Raw genomic sequence first — 21,512 nt, forward strand, 5'->3', positions numbered from 1 at the left:
AGGAGGTCTTTGAGGGGCTTGAGATTAGTAGCGGGATTGTTAGTCAACATGCCCGCTAGATACTCGAGGGTTTCGTGCACTTCTAGCTTGTTGCTAGGAACATGGAAAGGGATAGGTCTAGGTTGGCTGCTTGAGCTCTTGGCCATTAGCTCCTGGCCATTGTACAAAGGGTCACTACGGGCTCCCTCCTTGAGACACTTGTGGTTTTTTCAGCCTATTTGTACGTCTCCTCCTCGTCTAAGAATGGGAGATCAATGGTTGCTAGTATGTGCATCCAATCTCGCTCATCGTAAGGGCAAGGAATGTATTTGGTCATGGGTCCGTGAGACTTTCTTATTGGTGTGTCACCCCTGAGCATGTTAGAGACGACATCCAGGTCGATAGGGGTTGTCTTCCAAGTGTCCATCTCAACCTTTACTGCTTCCGTTCGGCTCCCTAGGAACATTAGATCATTGCCCTAGTCTTCAATGACTCGCACGTTCCTCATCCAAGGTCATCCTAGCAGAATTTCATAGTCCACTCCCTTCATGACATTGAAGTTCACATAGAACTGGACACCCACGATCTTCACTGGCCAATTTTATAAGACTCCAAATGGCCTTACTTTCATTTCATTAGCTAGAGTGATGTTGAACCTAGCGATTTCGACAGGTGGGTTTCCCCAAGCCTAGAGCACAATATGGCTCAACACACTCACTCCCGCCTCGATATCTATGATTCCCTTCCATGTGGCATCTCCTAGGGCTAGTATAGGCAAAACTGTGTGCGTCTTAGTGCCTTCCCAGAAGCCATTAACGTGTAGTGACTTCAGCACTAATTGCAGTGTCAAATTGGATATTTGCATGACTGCATCATGATCCTGCAAGTCAGCAACAACATGCTCCATTGTTCTATCCAGTGTTTCAATTCCTGCCATAGCGTGGGGTGCTGTCTGAGAAGGTCTCCTAAACTCAGGGTCACTAGGGTGATCACTAAGGTTGTGAGGAGGTTTCTAGTTGTTTGTCTCTCTCTTAGGTTTGTGCTCCTTGGCCACTGGTTTTGACTGACCAATTGGCCCGTGGCATCTAGACTTGGTCTAGGTGGCACTGTCTGTGGCATGGGTGTGTCTCTCGACCTTGGTCATGTAGGTGAGACTAGCATGCTTACACTAGAGAGATCCTCAATCTCGTCCTCTAAGATGGGCTTAGCATCCTTGAGGTGCTCTTGGGCTTCTTTTACCCACTCTTTGACCTTGGCTATTGCCTTGAGGCGCCTAGGGTGGGGATATTCCTCCACCTTTGCACTCCCTTTCTTTGTTGTCTTTGGAGCAGTAGTTTCTGCCTCTGTATCCGTGGCCTTCTTGCCAGTCACTAGCATTGTCGCATCCTCAATCTTAAGCGTGACCTTTGCGTCAATCCTTTTCTTCCTTGTCCTTTGGCTCTTCTTTCCTATTGAGGCTACATCTAAATTGCTAGGCCCTGGCAGTGATATGCCTGCCTAATTTGTTTGTGCTTTGGTCATGACATGCAGTGGGTTGGGTGTGTCCTCGTGCTGTCGAATGTCTCGACTCCAAACAACCCCAAGGGCACTAATGGTACTATTGCTGAGCTAGGAGATGGCTTCCGTTTAGGTCAATCAGCAAGGAGATGAGTGGTGTCGCACTCGACAATAAATTTGAGGTCGACTTTTTCCTTATTCCTTGTTCTCTCTCTGGATAGCATGATGAGATATGGCTTGGGTGACCGCAAGTCCGAGATTGGATCTTGGGTCTCGATCATGTGAATCCTCTTCCCCTACCTCCACCCAACGCCATCACCGGTATTGGTCAATAGTCCATCACGATTGAATTGCGCTCTTCGTCATACGAGATGTAAGGGTTTACATAGGGTTCGTCTTCGTTAGGCTCCTCCACTTAATGGATTGGAGCATCACGCGGTGGATGGGTCGCGTAGGATACTGGCGGCCTAGGTATGCATGTCGGGTTGATCTCCATCCTAGGGATGATGGGTTTTGCATCGTGTGGTGTTGGAAGTACTAGCTGGGCTCCTCTTCCAAAGAAATTTGGTGGCATGTTTCCCAAGTACGGTGGGGTGTACTACTGGGCATAGGGGGATCTCCTAGGCAACCTACAGTGCATGGCATCGTGACCAAATCTTCCGTAGTTTGCGCAAGGCCTAGATCTAGGGTCTTGGCATTCGGTTGGGAGGTGGTTGCCGCCACAATGCATGCATTGGATGTGCGATCGCGCTGGTCTCCTCACCAATTCCTGCAGTTGTGCTAGCTCCATCTTCACTTGCGGCTAGCTCGTGGCCTTGCTCTACACTCTTCCCCCTATCCTGCCTGCTAGGGGTGATCCCTCTCTAGAGGTTGTGGTCCTTAATGAGGTCCTCTGACTAGACTTGTCACGGTTTGAACTTCAAGAGCTTCTCTCTCTCAGCTAGTCATCCACCCTCATTGCTTCGTTAAAGACCCTAGCTAACACATCTTGCTGCAAGCTAGAGTTACTCGCTAAAGCCTTGTACAACTCCTCGCTGCGGATTCCGTTTATGAACATGGTGGTTCTGCTCTTTCATTAGGTCGCTCATTCGTAGGGATTCTCTTGAAGAGGCTGCGCACATGAGTGACGTAGTCTCTTATGTCCTCCTTGTCCTTTTGACTGATGTTCATCAGTCAGACTATGAGGCTGTCAGAGTACCTTGCTTTTGAGAATCTCTTAATGAAGAGATCTTTTAGTTGGGCAAAGTTCGCTCGCTCTGCCGCATCTAAGCTAGTGTACCACATCCTATCTTTATCGCCTAAGCAGAGCCCAAATGCCTGGGAGCATTGTGCAAGGTCTATGAGACTGTTGGCCTTGCAAACTTGCTCGAACTACTATACGAAGCTGTATGGGTCACTATTAGGCTGGTACTTGTCTAATTGCTTAGCTACTGCAGGGATTTTTGATTGGCTCTTCGCCCCTTGAGTAATTCCTAGGCATGAGAGTAGAGAGGTTGCTAGTGCTGCTGCACTCTATTTGGTAGCCGTGTTGTCCATGATCCGCTTGGTCACAAGCTCGCTCAACATGAGGTTTGTCTCTAGCACGCTCTCTCTTTTTGCGTTTGGTCGCATCTTGCTTTTATAAGCTAAGACTAGCACTTGTTAAGCTTCGTGCACATCTACGTCATCCCTAGAGCTTCCTAGCTCTCTGCTTGTGATTGTAGGTCGCCATGCCCTACAACACTTTCCTAATTGCTTTCCTTTCTTCCTCTAGGCTTGCCACTATCTCCTCTACTGGCCTACCGTGGATTACTATTCTGGTCAGCAGGTCGTATTCATTGACCATGTCTTGGATCGCGACTGGGAATTCATCCAACTCCAGCTGATCGTCTTCTTGGTCTACATTTTCTCTTGACATCATTCTTACTTCATGCTCCACAAGGTTGTCAATCAATCCGAGTAGCTTTGGTAGCGCTTTGCCCTCAATCTTGCTTCCCTTTCAGTCCCCTTGCCGTCTTCGTGGGTCCTATTAATGGGGCTCTGCAGTACCTAACTATGTTTCAACGTCTCCTCCTATTGGTGGGTTCCTTCGATTTATTACGTCTGAGTGTATTTCTTGTTATTGAAAATAGTCATAAACTTGTGTACACTTAGTGTTGGGTGCTCTATTGTGCACGGTGCAAATTCAGGCTTTCCCTCTTTTTGGTGCACATATGTAAAAGAAATCACTATGGGGTGCACAAACAAAACAAAACAAAACAATCTTACAGGTATGGCTACCCCCTTGGCTTGTTTACGACCTGGTATGGCTCTAAGCACGGTCTCTGGTCACTCTTAGGGTCTATGCTGCTCCCTCTTTGCTCTATCATGGCTGGATTACCATGTAAAGGTTGATCTCTAGCTCTAAGTCAAGTCGGGTCCCTTGGCCAAGCTACTAGGGTTGCTTCTAGACTATTCAATTGCAGTTTTCTCCGGTTCCTGGCTTCATCAAGCTGGGTTGGGTCTCTAAGGGTGTTCGGGAATGTGTCCCAATCGGTCCGATTATTCTGGGTGGTCCAACTTTCAAAGTCGAACAGTCCCTACTATGGTGGTCCGACTACTAAAGGTGGTTCGATAGGACAACTTGGTGAGATTCCTATTGGGTCCAATTGCTATGCTAGGTCTATCCACCGATTGACACGGGTCCATCCGCCGATTGACACGGGTTTGATCAGATGATTGTTTGATTGGACAAATGGGGTGTCCGACTGACGGGCGGTCCGATTGGATGGAAGGTTGTTCGATCGACGGTTGGTCCGATCAAACGAAAGGGGTTGGTTCGACTGCCAAGTGTGTCTAACTGGATGGTTTAATGGTCCAACTCCTTGCAGTCGGATGGTTCGATTCTTCTAGTTGGACGGTCTGATTGCCCGACTTTGGGAATTGGACCAAGACACAATGCGATGCATTTCGCCTGATTTCTCCATGCAGTGGTTGCGGCCACCTTCAGGACTTTCCAGATCAAGCAAATACATAGCTAGAAAGGTTTGTATCTACCTAGTATGGCCGAAAAACTCTGAATCAACATGTGTGATCTCTTTGTGAGATGTGCAACTCTCTCTCAAGCTCTCTTTTTCACTCTCAGTATGTAGAAATGAGCTATTTTCCCCTATCCTTAGGGTTTTAGGGACCTGTCTTACTCAGTCGTTACCTCCCAACTCACCCTCCTTAGTCATTAGGCCTGGAAGCCCATCTTTCCCCAGCTCTTTTCCTAGTTGTGCCTTGTTTATAGCAGTGAAACCCTACTATTTTCTCACAATCTCTTGGTCCTTTCCTACCTTAATGCAAATGAAAATCACAAGACAATGCTTGGGCTGCATCAACCTACTCATCTACACATCAGAAACCCAAAATACTTACTTGTTTCGCAGATTAAAATTCCTAAATCTCCTATCTACCTCAAGCACCGAGTGAACCCTACTTCCATGCTCGATTTGAAGCGCACGGCTCTCAAGGCTCGAATTTGTCGGTCCCTACAATGGAACCAAAATGAAGGGAGCCCTCTAGCTCAAGCCTTGAGACTTATGAACTGCTTATTGGTCAAGCGTTTCAAGCTGAGCGGCCATGGCTGCCTCTCACATAATCGATGTGCTATCCCTACCCATGGGATGTAGTGAGCTTACCTTGATGCTCGATTGAGCACCTTCCTCTCTCCTTGCACGCCGATAGTTCCACGATCCTTGAGGCAAGCTCAAGCAACCTCAATCCCTCTCCATCAAGCTCCATTATCCATAGCCGTGCGAGACAAGAGAAGAGAACTGAAGAGAAGAAGATGAAGAGAGGAGATGGGGAGCTTCTTCTCCTCAATCCCTCACTCTCACACACTCACTCCCTTACTCCCTCACTCAAGCGCTCATGAGAAGACAAGACAAGAGAAGAAGAAGAAGAAGCTTTTTGCCACACACCCAAGAATGAGCTCTCATTCATCTTTTGAACTTTATATACAAAGCCCTAAATCCCATTTGGGTGGTCATCCCCTTTTCACATGGCCCCGATCATAGCTTTGGCCCTTTTTTACATTGTCCTCCTATCTTCCTATCTTCCTTTCTACCGCCCATCTACCTTTACAAATCGCAGGGCGCTCTTAAAATAAATCATGGTGCACCTTGTGCTCTTTTACAAGAGTATTGACATGCACTTTTTCATGTGCCTCTTTTTCCTTGATTTAGGACTTTTTTACACTTCTTGTGTTTCTAGATTCTTCTTGCATGCCTTTGTCTTCCATTTCACTTTTGCCTTGGCCTTGTCTTTTGCTTTAGATTTTCTAGATTTTCCACATTGTTTGCGTCTAAGGGTTAACAACTGTAATGTAGAAAGAGAATCTAGGCTTTTCCTTCAAGAATTGGGAGCTCTGAAATTGGGATTGTGCCATTTTTAAAATAAAAAAGGGGGGGCGAGAGCGGCAGCCAAATCGATGTCTTCTTCTTTTTTTCTTTCATTCACTTAAGCTTTTTTAAGCTTCTAAAGATTAAAGCATTTGTGAATTTTTTGACTTGCCAAGTTTAAAATGTGTTGGGTCAATATTCGACGTATGGCTTCTAACTCTTGTTCGCTGATCACTTCCATGATGGATGGTTACAATCTTTGTTAATCCAGAAAAATGTCGGGTTATGATCCTCAGGTCTTTTTGCTTGAGATCCTCCCTATTTAATGATTTTAGAGTTCTTCAAGTCCATTCTGCGAAAAGTTAGGAAGATTTTAAATCAAAGTTGGGATATCACATCCTCTCCCTTTTTGAGGAATTGATATGTCCTCGTCTCAAATGAATTGGGGATATTGGTTATATAGTGACTCATGGAGAGTCTTTCCATTGGATGATATACTCTCTAAGGGTTTTGTTTCTTAGGGTCTTTTCTCGTATGTCAAGTATTTTTTGTGGTTGAAGTTCAAGGAACCCTTGACTTGGCATTACAAGTTGGTTGTTTAGTACATGATTTGGGTTAGGAACATATGCTTTCAATAGACTAACATGAAATACATTATGTACTTTCAAGTTATTGGGGAGTTGCAGCTTGTAGGCATTTGGTCATGGACATTTTACCACCCTATAAGGCCCACAATACCTAGGACTTAGCTTCTTGAATTCCCCTAAGGATAAGGAACTTTCCTTTGGGCAAACTCGTAAGAAAACCATGTCACCTTCTTTGAAGATGCGTTCTTGCCTTCATTGATCGACATATGCCTTCTGTCGATCCTTGGCAGCTTGAATATCTTGCCTTATAGCTTTCACTTGCTAATCCATTTCTTTCAGCATTTGCCTGGATGCTTCTACCCATAGGGTAGGATCAAAAAAATTTAATGGTGTAAGACAATATTGCCCATATAGTGCCTGGAAAGGAGTCATTTGAATACTTTGATGGTATGATACATTGTAGGCAAATTCAAGTAAGGATAGGTATTGGATCCACCGTTTGGGTTCCCTATTACAATAAGCCCTCAATATGTCCTTAATAACTTAGTTGACCTGCTCGGTTTGACCATCTGTTTGGGGATGGTAAGCAGTACTGAAGCAGAGCTAGGTTCCTAGAGCTTCGAACAAACTCTTCCAAAAGTTTGAGGTGAAGAGAGAATCGTGGTTGCCGATGATTCTTTGGGTAATCCATGTAACCTAAAAATTTCCTTAATGAAAACCTTGTAATTGGTTTTTACAGGAATAAGATGTGTAACTTTTGTTAGCATATCAATGATTATCATTATGGAGTTATATCCTCCTTATATTGGGGGTAATCCAACTATGAAGTCCATGCTGATATACTCCAATTTCATTTGAGGGATATCAAGTGGCTGGAGCTTCCCTGGCAACTTGACATGCTCAACCTTAATTCGTTGACATACTTGAGTACATCACCCTTGAGTCTTTCCCAATATAAGCTTCTTCTTACTGTATTAAGAGTCTTAGCATAACTAGGATGGCCCAAAAATGGGGAATCGTGAGCTTCCCAGAGTATTTTCCTCTTGAGTTCCTGACTTGCAAGAATACATAGTCTTGTCTTGTTATAGGCAAGCTCCTTGTTTATGGAAAAATCTTGATACAAGTCTTGAGTTTTGGATTTGAATCCTTGATGAAAATTCTCTTAATAAGTTTTTATAGCTTGGATCCTTCACTACCTCTTCTTTAGCCATTTCTATGAGAGGGTTATTGGGCATCAAAATCATTGTGATAAGAGTTCCAGCCCTAGAGGGTTCTTCTAGGATTAGAGCATTAAGGAATGATTTACGAATTAGGGCATCTGCAATCACATTCTCCTTGCTTTGTCTATACTTGATTTCAATGTTGAATTCTTGTAAGGTCTCAATCCATCGGTGTTGTCTCACATTGAGATCTGGTTGAGTAAAAAATTCACTTTAGGCTTTTATGATCAATTACTAGATGAAACCTATTACCAAGTAGGTAACGTCTCCATAGTTTAAAGTCATGGATTATACCAAGTAATTCTAGATCATGTGTATCATCGTTTCTTTTGTGGATCTTTAATTTTCTTGAAGTATAGGCTACTAGATATCCTTCTTGCATAAGCACACAACCCAAAGCAAGAGCGTCAGTTATGACTTCAAATTCTTTGCTAAGGTTAGGTAGCCTTAAGATAGGGGCGGTTACCAAACTTTGCTTAAGCTTCTCAAAGCTAGTCAGTTTGGCAGACATCCATGTAATGGAGACCTACTTTTTGAGAAGGTTAGTGAGAGGTGCAGCAATTGAGGCATAGTCTTTAATGAAGACTCTATACTAACCCATTAGCGCTAGAAAACTTCACACTTCCTTGACCATTGTCGGGGGTGGCTAGTCTTGTACATCTTGGACCTCGGCAGGATCCACTGAAATGCCATTTTTCGATACTATGAATCATAGATATTCAATTTGCTTCTTGAAGAAAGCACATTTCTTCTTTTTAGTATACAGTTTGTGGGTCCTCATAGTTTCAAGACTGTTCGTAGACTGTGGCTCATGGTCTTCTTCATGATTGGAATATGTAAAGATATCATCAAAGAAGACGAGGACAAAGTCGTTAAGATAGGATAGGAAAATGTCTTGCATCAACCTGTTGAAGGTGCTAGGAGCATTTGTTAACCCAAACGACATCACAATAAACTCATAATGACCGTACTTGTGTTAAAAGTAGTTTTAGGGATATATTCCTCCCTAATTCTTATTTGATGATATCTTGATTTGAGATCGATCTTTGAAAAGACCTTTGCTCCCTGGAGTCGGTCAAGCAACTCATCTATCGTGGGAATTGGATATATTTGAGACAAATTAGCACAAGTGGCAATACCTTCCAATAGTCTTCATAGACTTCCTCTTCCTTGGGGATTAGTTTGGACTGAATTTAAGTAAGAATTTCATACTCGAGGATAACTCCCTTAGAGTTTCGTGGGTCTTTGCCTGCAAAAAAAGAAAATCTTGGTTAGTTTAATTATGAATAGTGTCATTTGGCAATTGCATCTCTCAAGGTCTCTTATATATTGAGGATTAGCGTCCATGGTTACCCGTTAGAGGTTTCATTTGATTAACACAAAAATAAGAAATATTAAATCTTTTAGGGACACAATACCTTCCTTGTGCTTGCTTAAGTTCATCTTATATAGACCGAAGTTACCCCTTGGAATTCGCGGTTAAAATTTTCTCAAAAAAATTATATATAAGATTCGAATAAAATCTTATTTTTCGCATGCAACTTCTATTGCCTATTCATGGGATAAAGGCATGCTTGCTATTTTTATTTAAAAAAAATAGTACATGACGATCCATGATAGGTACTTGGTTAATGGTATTCATGGCTTCGTTTATAATCCCTGTACTCACCATTACGTTTGTAGTAATTGTGCCCCCATCATTATTGGCAACTCTTGCCTTCGCGACCTTTGTAGCTTTCTTCTTTGGGGCCATGGTCTTTAATTGCAAGATCACAAAAAAAGGAGAATTTGGTGAAGGAGCTTGGGGAAAATTAGTTTGATGGAATTTTGATTTTGGGGGGGGGGGGGGGGGGGGGGGGAAGCGATCACCAAGAATTTCAAGAAATTGAGAAGAGTCTTGATTCCACAGGGGAATAGGATAGAAGTGATGGAGGAATTGAATTCGAGAGCTCAGGAGTATCCTCCTTGTCTTCTTGACGAGAAATTCCCGTGCTTGCACTTTTCTTGAGCCACTCCCTCTTGCTCTATACTCCTGAGAAGGGTCTCTTCTTTCTTCCTCCGATTGCTCTCAATAGCTCCCCATGCCTCTTATTTATACCTAAATTGGAGAAGAAGGGTTGTGGCTAAGAAGAAGAGCTCTTTATGGAGGGGATCTTGGCAAAATCAACAATCTGAAGCTTCCAAAATACAATATGATGCTGGTGATTTGATCTTTGAGGTCGAGAGAGGCTGCCAGAGATACCATGATTGATTCACTTGGCTCTCGAATGATCTTGCTTCATCCCAAGCCTCTTGTCGAACTGAAAAGAGGGGGAGATTGCTGGAGTTAACTGCTGTAATGCAGAAAGAGAATGCATGCTTTTCCTTTAGGAATCGGGAGCTCCTAAATTGGGATCATGATGCATTGTTTTTTTAATTAAAAAAGGGAGGGGGGGATCTCAGCAAAATTAGCAATCTGAAGCTTCCAAAATACAATATGATGCAACTGATTTGATCTTTGAGGTCCAAAGAGGCTGCCAAAGATGCCATGACTGATTCACTTGGCTCTCGAATGATCTTCTTCATCCCAAGCCTCTTGTTGAATTGAAAAGAGGGGGAGATTGCTGGATTTAACAGCTGTAATGCAGAAAGAGAATGCATGCTTTTCCTTCAAGAATCGGGAGCTCCAAAATTGGGATCATGATGCACTGTTTTTTTTTATTAAAAAAGAGGGGAGGGGCGACGGCCAGATTGACATTGTCTTCTTCTTTTCTTTCATTCACTTAAGCTTTAAGCTTCTAAAGCATAAAACATTTGTGACTTGTTTGACTTGCCAAGTTTAAAATGTGTTGGGTCAATATTTGACTTGTGGCTCCTAACTCTCGTTCACACGATCACTTCCATGATGGATGGTTACAATCTTTGTTAACCCGGTGTTGGGTTACGATCCTCATGTCTTTTTGCTTGAGATCTTCTCTATTTAATGATTTTAGAGTTCTTCAAGTCCATTTTGCGAGAAGTTGGGAAGATTTTAAATTGAAGTCGGGATATCACACTCTAATACCAAACAAGTTGCAACTATCAAGGTGGCACATCTACAATCCCTCCTCAAGACGAAGAGAGTTGAACCATAATAGATCAAGACAAGATAAAAAATGGAATAAATTGTGGACCATCATGGAAGAGATCTAGGCCAGTCTAGAGCAACAAGAATAGAAAAAATCAATCCTTCAAGGTGAGGTTTAGATTTTAGAAGAAGCCAATTCTTTCCTCAAGTTGATGTTGGAAGGGATTTTCCTCACTCATCTAACAAGGATAGTAGGAGAGTGTTGAACAAAGATTCCAGGTAGAACTATACCTCTTAGATGCAAGGGCATCATGCAAAAACTAGCCCTTACACAACTTGAGAGAAATCTCTACAAAAAGAAGTCTCCATGCAAGCCCATTCTTCCATTACACGAGTGGCAATTTAGCACAATCCAATTTGCAACAATTCCTACTAAAGATGAGGAGCTGAAGGTGCTTTTTTGAAGTTGTATGGTTTCAAATTATGTATAATGTCATAGTAAGAGATAGTCAGCTCACCAAAATCTATATTCTATCATCAATGAGGATTGAAACTTGTCTTTAATGAAAACATATTCCCTTAGACAATGCCCCTTGTGGGAGAATGTTAATACCTATGATATTTGTCACACTCTTATCAAAATTCTCCAAAATCATATATCAAGATTACACTAGTAAAACATCATTCCAAGGCACGCAGCATTTCATATGCTTTCTAAAAAAGCTTACAACATGCAAAATATTATGTTGGTATGGCTTTTCCTAAAAAGTTTTCCTAAATATACTATAAAATTTTGGTGCACAATTTGAGATTTTAATATTACTAATGAATACAAAATGCCTCAAAGCCCCCAGAATGACTTTTGAATGAGTCCAAATGAGGGAGAAATGACAATTTTTTTGCCTAAAAGATGTCATGATGATGCTGATTGCACGAAAGCAAAGGACACAAAGGAAAAGAAGAAAACCTTGAAGGCCCACTATTTTTTGCAAAAATTATAATGTTTTCAAAGTAACCATTGTATGGAATGCTATGATGAGATCCATGCTCCTCCCAACCAAGTTGTACTTGTTGAAGACTTATTCACCTAGCTAGGGAAGCCCCCGTTTGAATGCTTTTTGTAGCTTGACTCCACATTTAGCCCTTTTTCCAAACTATTTGTTACGATTGGCCTTTGGCTAGCTGATGTTGATTTGATCACGCTCGCTTCACTTATAATTGACCTTTGGCTAGCCATTTTTCCAAACTATTTGTTACGATTGACCTTCGGCTAGCTGATGTTGATTTGATCACTCTTGCTTCACAATGTCACCCCAGTTGGGAGGAGCAAGAGCAGCTCTTTCAAAAAGCATCCTTGTATAGGACCAACTAGCTCAGGAGATTCCCAAACAGTAGTTGCAAGCTTTTTGGATACTTACCTCATGTGCTAAAGCAACACTACCTAAGAACCTTTTTGCCATGAATAGGCTCCACCATCTGTGTCACATATGACCACTCATTTTCTCAAAGATAGTATGCTATGTTTATAAAGCTACTATTATAGGGAATAGGGTTGTCACTGTGGCCAAACAACACAAGTTTATCAGTATTCTCAAATATGATCCAACATACCATGAGACCACATCCTTATGCACCATCATCGAGGCCTACATGTTAACACCCCCTAAACAATTACTTCATCATATGCTAATTGACAAAAAAATCATTGAAGAAGAGCTCCATGACATGAGTTGGCTTAATGGCCTATCACTCCTTAGTGACATCATATCTTATCTCTATGAGCTATTGATTCAACCCCACACCTTGGACACCCTGCTGAAATTTGAGTACAACATATATTTTTATGACTGGTGGATTTTTGAATGTTTGTTGCTTGGAAAACAAAATGCCATCTGCTGCAAGCCTTGTATGCGGTGATAGTGTTTGCCCTGCAAAAGTTTTTGATTACCATCTATTGATGCATTTCAAGTTTGATGTGGATCATGTAGCTCTATAATTTTTGATGAATAAAGCTTATGTGAAAGAACAAATGATGAGGTCGTTATTCCTATTCTAGGAGTTCCATTTTGAAGTGGCTATTCCTGTTCTAGGAGTTCTCATGTATTAGTTGATCATCTATCAAGGATCCCTCAAGACGAAGAGGAGGAGCAAGATGATCCTAATCTCTTTGATGTTTCATTTTTCTTGGTGAAAATTGTAATCCTATGGTATGTAGACATTGCCAACCTCTTGGCTATATAGCAATATCCTCTTGGCATCTTTAGCTAAGAAAAGAAAAACTTTTGCTGGAATCAACCCCCTACACTCTGCTAGGTAGTGTGCTATACAAGAAAGGCAAGGACAAAATGTTGCAAAGATGTATTACAAGAGATGAGATTGGAGTCATACTGAAAGCTTTCCATGATGAGCCATGTGGCAGACACTTCATAGGAGAAGTGACAACTATAAAAGCTCTTCTCATAGGATATTGGTGGCCTGTCTTGCATAAAGATATGTATGACTTTTACAAGTAGTGTGAGGTCTATCAGAAAACAAACCAAAATAAGTGCCATAATTTTGCAAGCTATCATTCCCTTGAAGTTGTTCAAGAAATGGGTATTGACTTTGTTGAATAGATCAATCCTCCCACTAGAAGGAAGTAGATCAACTACATTTATCAAGCAAGTCACCATGAGGTATAAACATCTCTCAATTTTTTAAAAAAGAAATGGCTATGTTTGAGGGATGTGTATATCTATCATTTTAGACTTTGAGGCACCAAGGCTAGTAGTAAGTTGACAAAACAATTACAAGAGAATGGAACATCCACTAGCTAAAGAGGCATAAACTCATAAATTTTTAACTTACTCTATTTGCAATTGGTGAAGATAATATACTCTAAGCATGACAATGTCAGTTTTAAAAATAAACCTTTAAAAAAATGGTGATAGGGATACTTCATGTGCACAACATGTGGAAGAGTACCTGACCAAGCCCAACATGAGCTTGTGAAATGTGATGTCAATTATAGCCACAAGCATGAGAATTGAACCTCGGACCCAATGCTTATGGGTCCCCCCAGTAGGCTATGAGGCCAATTGTGAAAGGCCACTTGCAGATAAACAGATCAAAAACCATTCTTTTTTTGGAAGTATTTTATTCAATACTATGGTGGTTTTCTTGAAAATCATTTTTCGGTGTGATAATGATATTTAGGCCCATCACTCCTTTTGGATTATGAAAAGTACTCTCCCTAATCAAATCCTTGTGAGGCCCTTTTTGAGCCCATATTCCCCCTAATGTGTCTAAGTGTCAGATCAAAGGAGAATTGATGTAGAGGTCATCAACAACTACCTCACGAAATTTTCTTGTCATGTCTTTGAAGATAGTACACACTATACATTGGAAGGTTGTAGGGGTATTGTGCAAGACAAATTGTGTGACTATTGTTAGAAGAGTATGTTAGCTCATGTGTGAGTCTGAGCATGTATTCTGGGCTGGGCATGTTATGTAGATATTTTAGGCATTTTATTGTGTAGCATCTTATGCTTTATAGCATTTATTGCTGCCAGTTAGCCATCATTAATATTGGTCGACCTGACATATTTTATGGCATTATTCATGCCTATATATTCTAGGCTTCTCCTCCTCAATCAATTAGTTCACCACCTGGAGGTCCCATGGAGAGAGGAGCCGATGCCAATGCCCACACAACCAGTGACTCGCTGTTGTATGCGATAGTCTCGTGTTTGATATATGGATTCCATTTCCCAAGCATACATTTGAGTTCTCATCTGTATTGTGTTCTCTCTTTCTTTTCTTTTGTCTTTTGTCTTGTGTTCAGTAGTTTATTTCGGCACATGTTTATGCTTCCATTGCTGCACCACTTCTGAGAACTATGTATGTAAACACTCCTCATATAATGAAAAAAGTGATTTTGTGCCTATCATCAATGTGAACTTATACTTGATCATACTATGAGAATCTAGTAAGGAAGCTATAACTTGTCTCTACCATGTGTTCAAGCATATGCTATGTGTACACTAGTGGGATAATTATCCCTCTTACTAGGAGCATTTTATATTTGTGTAACTTGTATTTCTTCTTGAGCTTCACAACTATCGGTGACACCCAATCCATGTGGTTAGTTTCATATATAGTCTAGCTTTTAGAAGCTTGTCAAGGTCCTCTATGATTGTATGCATATACCTTGGGCTTACTGCATATGGTTGTTGTTTTACTGTTTCGACATTGACTACTATTGGAATGACATGTGACAACTTTAGAAGGTATTCCTTTTAAGTCCTCATATACGTATGCAAACACATCCAAAAATTCACTTAGGATATCTAATAATTTCATTTCCACTTTCTTGGTGAGGTTATGAACAATGAATATTAACCTACGTTTTCCATTCTTAGCTAGGTTTACATCTTTTACTATGGTAGGTCCTTCAATTGGCTTGTTGGTATCTCCCTCATGTTTAGTTTTCCTAGCATCATCACATGTCTATCAACCTTCATAAACCCATTCATAGAATCATGGTTTTCTTATGTAAATCAGCTTTAAATTCCTTAGTATCCTTGATTTAACTTTGCCCTCATTACTCCAAGTGACATGATAGACCTCTCTTGGTTCATTTAGCTTTGAATGGTGGATCAAGAGTGGAAGCACGAGTGAAAGCAAGGGCTATGGACGTTTAAGCAAGGGAGAGTAAGACAATATGTGGGAACTCTAATAGTCACAATGTGTGAGTGACTTGCCTTCTCTTATTCTATTATCATGTAAAAAAAAGAGATTAAAGTGATAGTGAGATGGGTGGCCACCACACTTGCAATGTACATATGTGCAAGTGATAAGTACAACTAAATGTAGACTGTTAGGCACAAGTGACCTTTAAACCCCAACAAACTCTCACTTAAAGGCAAATGTGTCTGAGTGTGGAGAAAACAAGAAAAAATTGATGAAGTACAAAGTGTGCATAAAAGTATAACAGGATGAGGAATAGATGTCATCTCATCCTATGCCCATCATCTTCCTAAGAAAGGCATAACCTTCCATTAGGAGGCTTTTACTCAGTAAATCCATATGATTCTCATTAGTCAAGCTTTTGATAAGCTCTATTTGCTTGCCCTTAACCACATCTTTAATGAAATGATAATAGAACTCAATGTGCTTTGGTCTTCACATGAAACATTAGATTATGTGTCAACTGAATGGCATCCATAGAGTTCAAATGCAATATAGAAGTCATAGTCATACCAAGGTCTGCCACCAAATGGTCTAACCATAAGACCTCCTTGCAAGTCTCAATACTCAGCCTTGATATAGTAGAGAAGGCCAGGCATTTTTGCACCTTGGACATCCAAGAAACAACACCTCCACCAAAGATGAAGACATAGCCAAAGGTGGTAGCCAAAGGTGGACTTTCTACTATCTGCATATCCTGTATAATCAGAGTTTGTGTAGCCTACAACTCCAGTATCTTGGGGCTACCATAACAAATACACATATCTGTAGTGCCATTAAGGTATCTCATGATACCCTTCACGGTATCCCAATGTTGCTTGCTAGGTGTCACCATATAATGAGCAAAAATTTCCATTACAAATGCTATGTCATGTCTAGTGGCTATCATGGCATACATCAAGCTGCCAACTGATATATATGGGATCTTGGCCATCTCGGCCCTCTCATCATCTAACTAAGGACAATCTACTTGATTGACCTTCATATCAGAAGGTAATGGGCAACCAATAGGCTTACCACCTTGCATGTGAAACTGCTTAAAGACTTTATGAATGTACTCCCTCTGTGACACGTAGAGAAGTCCTTTAGAATGATTGCACATAATACACATACCGAGTTTGTGAAAGGCATACCCCATGTCCTATCTCAAAGCTCTTCTTGAGTTGAGTCTTCAAAGCATCTAGCTCATCATGAGCACTCCCAGCAATCAACATATAGTATCAAAATGATAAGGCTACCAAAATGATAAGCCATATCACTACGTAACCCTATGCATGCATAAAGGCATCAAACTTATGATACCATTTCCTAGGTGTATGTTTAAGTCCATAAAGACTCTTCCTCAACTTGCACAATAGGTGTTCCCTACCCTTTTTCTCAAAGCCCTTAGACTACTATATATAGATATCCTCATACAAGTCTCTATGAAGAAAAGTTGTTTTCATATCCATCTAGTACAATTCTAGATCCATCTGCACAATCAAGGCTAATACCAAGTGTAGGATAGTCACCTTTAACCATATGAGAGATAATTTAATCAAGATCAATTCCCTTTTCTTGCTTAAAACCCTTAGTAACCAATTTGGCCTTCTATGCTGGCTAAGTGTGAATAGAGGTGCTTTTCAACTTGTACATACTTGCATGGCAATGCACGTGTCCCACTGCGCAAAGAAACCAAACCCCATGTATAGTTTTTCTATAGTCAATCATACTCAGATTGCATGGACCTCTCTCAAGAGTGACTATCACCTCTGGGCATAGCTTTCTCATAAGTAAGAGGCTCACCAGAATCTATCACCATGACATAATGCATAGAGGGCACAAAATGATTAGGAGGACGTGAGGCTCTAGTGGAGCACCTTGACTAGCTGTGGGACTTGTATGTCATGTCCTCTTTGTCCAATATTATGATCATGCACAATAGGTGATTCCTAGGCCACTACATCATTACCAATCTATAGCATGCTATCTAACTGGGGCTAGTTGGACTATAATAGGAGGTTCCTCATATAAGATCACCCTACATACCTCAACTACCTACTCAAGTTGCTTATTCATCTTATCCTCATGAAACACAACATCATGGATGTAGATAATCTTTTGATTATGCGAATCCAAAAGGCAATAGCCCATCTCACTTACATCACCATATCTAAGAAAGATGCATCTGATAGACTTCCGATCTAGCTTCTTGCATTTGTATTTGGGAATATGAAAAAAATCCTTACATCCAAAGACTCTCAAGTGAGCATATGAGGGATATTTATCAGACCATATCTCCCCAACAACTTGACCATTTAGGGTAGTACATGGGGATCTATTAATTAAATGAATTACCGTAATAATACCCACCTCAATCAAAATGTATTGTGGTAGGTTTGCTTGACTAAACATACTACAAACTCTTTCTTAAATGGTCATATCTATGCACTCTGCAATACCATTCTAGGGTGCGGTATATGGGATGGTCAATTGATGCTTAATACCCTTCTCATCACAAAACCACTCAAATAGCTTATAGACATATTTACCCTTAGTGTTAATTCATAGGCATTTTAGTTTATGCCCAAACTAGTTCTCAACCATAGCAAGAAAGTGCTGAAATGTAGCTACCTCTGATTTTTGCTTAATTGGATAGGCCCAAACTTTATGTGAATAATCATCAATGAACATCACAAAGTACCTAGCACCACATAATGATTGACAAGGCACACAAGAGTCAAAACATGAGTAGTCAAGAGGTAGAAAATACTGCAAACGAGTGAGTACTTTTATTCCTTTAAGAGACATATGCTTAATATTGGATGTCAAAGAGGTACATGAGGATGATCATTCACCACCAAAACAAGATCAACAAATCCAAATACAAGCAAAGGGTATAGGTTGCCAACCTTAGCACCTCTAGTAAAAACAAGAATACCACGAGTAATCTTCTGTATAGAGTGAGTCACTAAAGACATGGTACTTGTCATTATCCACTTGTCCAATGGAGATAAGGCTTCTAATCAAAGTTGAGACATGGCATACATTATGAAGTATAAATGGAGCACTAGTATCAAATTGCAATCTCACATCACCTGTGCCAATAATATCCAATGTAGTGTCATCTCTCTCTCTCTAACCGAACTTGTGATAGTAGGATAGATATAAAACCAATAACAACATGAGGTAATATGAAATAAATCCCTTAAAGCAAGAAGCCAACACTGAGCGTAAGAAGATAGAGCATTGGTTAACTAAGTAGCATCAAGTGATAAAGCAACAAGTGTATAATCATCTGAGATGTACTCCAAGGTATTTATCTCTTCTATCTTAACATTGCACTTAGGAATAATGTTGCATTCGTTAGAAGATTTGGTATTAACCAATACTTTTTCTTTGCCTCTTGTGTGCCTATCTTTGTACATACTATGGCACTGCAGCCCTATGTGACCCTACTGCCCACAATAATGCAAGTAAGAGAGGACTTAAGACCATGGGATTGACTACGTGATTGCCCACAAGACTTTGACTTGCCCTGATGGGACGTGAGTCTCTACCATCATTATTATTCCCATTATTACCTTGTTTGCCTCTCATTGTGAGTGCATGCAAAGTACAAGCTACATCAACATTCTTCTTATTTATATCCTTAGTAAGAAAAGCACCCTCTACACCCTTGATTTGAAAGCCACCTTTAGGAGAGTTTGCACACATAGCACTACAGAATGTATCCCAAGACTCAGATAGTATAGCAAGTAAGAAAAGAGACTTAATATTCTCCTCAAACTTAAGACTCTATGAAGTAAGCTGATTGAAAATGGAATGAAGCTCATTTAAATGAGAAGACATAAATGTATCTTTCTTTATGCGAAGCTCCATGAGTTTCTTAAGCCAATACAATTGAGTTGTACGACTTTGCTTATCATAGAGATCACAAATCTTTTTCCATAATGCATAAGCACCACCCTCAATCTCAATGATATTGAAGTATACTTGCTTTGATAATGTCAAAATAATAGTAGACTTACATATCTCATAAAGCTTTGCCATTGCTTTGCATCATAAAGTTTTGGCTTTATGCCCTCTAATTTCAATGGCTTGACTTGGTTCTTCTACACCAATACCTATCAAATGTGAGTCTTCTAATAGTGAAAGTTATTGCTATCAAACTTCTCTATGTTGAAGTTAGCACTATCATTGAAAGCATTTGAAGCATCTACCACTATATTTGCTAAACAAAGAGAGCACAAGCTGTTGTAATAATAATAAATCAGCCCCAAACAAAGCCAAAAATAGTGTAGCATGAGGAAAATTGAGCCAATACACTATTGTTCAAAGCAAAAGGCAGTAAAGTACTAAATACAAGTGTCTACTCTCAAAATAATTGCTAAAAATTAATTTTCAGCATAACACTATAATAAATCAACATGTAAATGTAGGCAAACATACAAAAGAATAAGCTTCCATTGCCAAGAAGATCCAAGTACCAATCAGGATAAATAATGCAACTAATAGTGTAGCATAAACCACCAAGTACTAAAGATTGTCAAAGCATCCAAGATTCTTGGTATATAGATGTATACCACAATGCATGCCAAGCATGTATTCACCATTAACAACCCACTGACAATAAGTAGTACAAGGTACCCAAATCAAAGATAAATTATGTTAACCTCAATTCAAGATGGCAAAAAAATGAAGGAAAAAGCGAAAAAAGGATGGAAAAAGAGCAAAGGCATAGAGGCAGCCCCTAAAGCTAAGCTGAGGCAAGAAACACAATTTTAAATGAAAGGCGCCTCAAAAAAATCTAAAAACTCTTGTAAAAGAGCGCCAGGCTCCCTCCTATGCCATTTGTAAAAGAATAAATGGGTATAGGCTTAGGGTATGAAGCAAGAAGAGGAAATTAGAAAAAGGGACCTTGCTACAATGGTCGGTCATGTAAAAAGGGATGGGTGCCCATGGGATTTTAGGGTTTTGTATATAAAGTTGAAAAGTGAATGAGAAGCTCATTCTTTGGTCTGTGGCTAACAAGAGTCCCCCCTTCTTCTCTTCTTCTCTTCACCTTGCTTGTGTGTGTGCTCTTGAGAGAGGGAGTGTGAGAGTGTGAGTGAGTGTGTGGGAGTGAGGGATCAAGAGGTTGAAGCTCTTCACCATCTCCTCTTCTCTCTTCTTCTCTCTTCTTCTCTCTTCTTCTCTCTTCTCTTCTCTTCTCTTTTCTCGCACGCGCAGCTATGGTGGATGGATCTTGGAGATGGAGGAGGCTTGAGGATGCTTGAGCTAGCATCTAGGCTCATGGAGCTATCGGCGTGTGCGAGAGAGGAGGAAACTCATTTCGGCATCAAGGTAAGCTCATTACACCCCGAGAGGATTGACGGCGCATCAGCTAGGTGAGAGATAGCCATGAGAGCTTGCTTGAAACACTTGAAACAATAAGCGGTCCGTGGGTCTTGGTGGTTGAGCATGGGCTCCCACTACAAATTAGCCCATAGTAACAAACCTTTGCAATGATAGTATATACATAAACCAACAAAGTATAAAAGAGTCTCCCACTAACTCAGATGAACCATGCTCTATGTAAAAATTACCAAGTACTCCCACTTGAGTAGATTGAAAGCATCCAAAGTAGCAAAGGAAGCTCAACGCATCAAGTTCATAGCATTCAGGTGTCCAAAGTACATCATGTATACATTCGAGAGTATATATATTCGATAAGTCTTCAAGCTTGCAAGTGAAAATCATTGGAGCAAATAGCTACTTTCCAAATGCAACCAACGAATCTTAGATCTAAGATATAGAGATCAAGATAAGCATATCTATTTACAAACAAAAATCCCAAGCATCAATATAACCATGTAGCATCCCCGAATAGGATGTAGGCATTCAATATATGAATATTAACTGTGAATGCTTGTTGTCCAAACCAAAGCTAATCAATTTTGTGTAAAATAGAGAATTAAAAATGGCATATAATCAACTCTATGATTGTTTAGATTTGTAGTTCTCATCGCACTCTTTGTTTTAAGCTATATAACACCTCAATCCAATATCATATGCAAGAGTTATGAAAGTGTTGTCAAGCTTTATAGCTATTCATGACTTCTATCATATGCACTGTATCCACTTAAAATGG

The sequence above is a fragment of the Lygodium microphyllum genome, chromosome 24, assembly GCF_053477565.2.
Source record: "Lygodium microphyllum isolate KBCC chromosome 24, Lygodium_microphyllum_v1.1.10, whole genome shotgun sequence".
Taxonomy (NCBI): domain Eukaryota; kingdom Viridiplantae; phylum Streptophyta; class Polypodiopsida; order Schizaeales; family Lygodiaceae; genus Lygodium; species Lygodium microphyllum.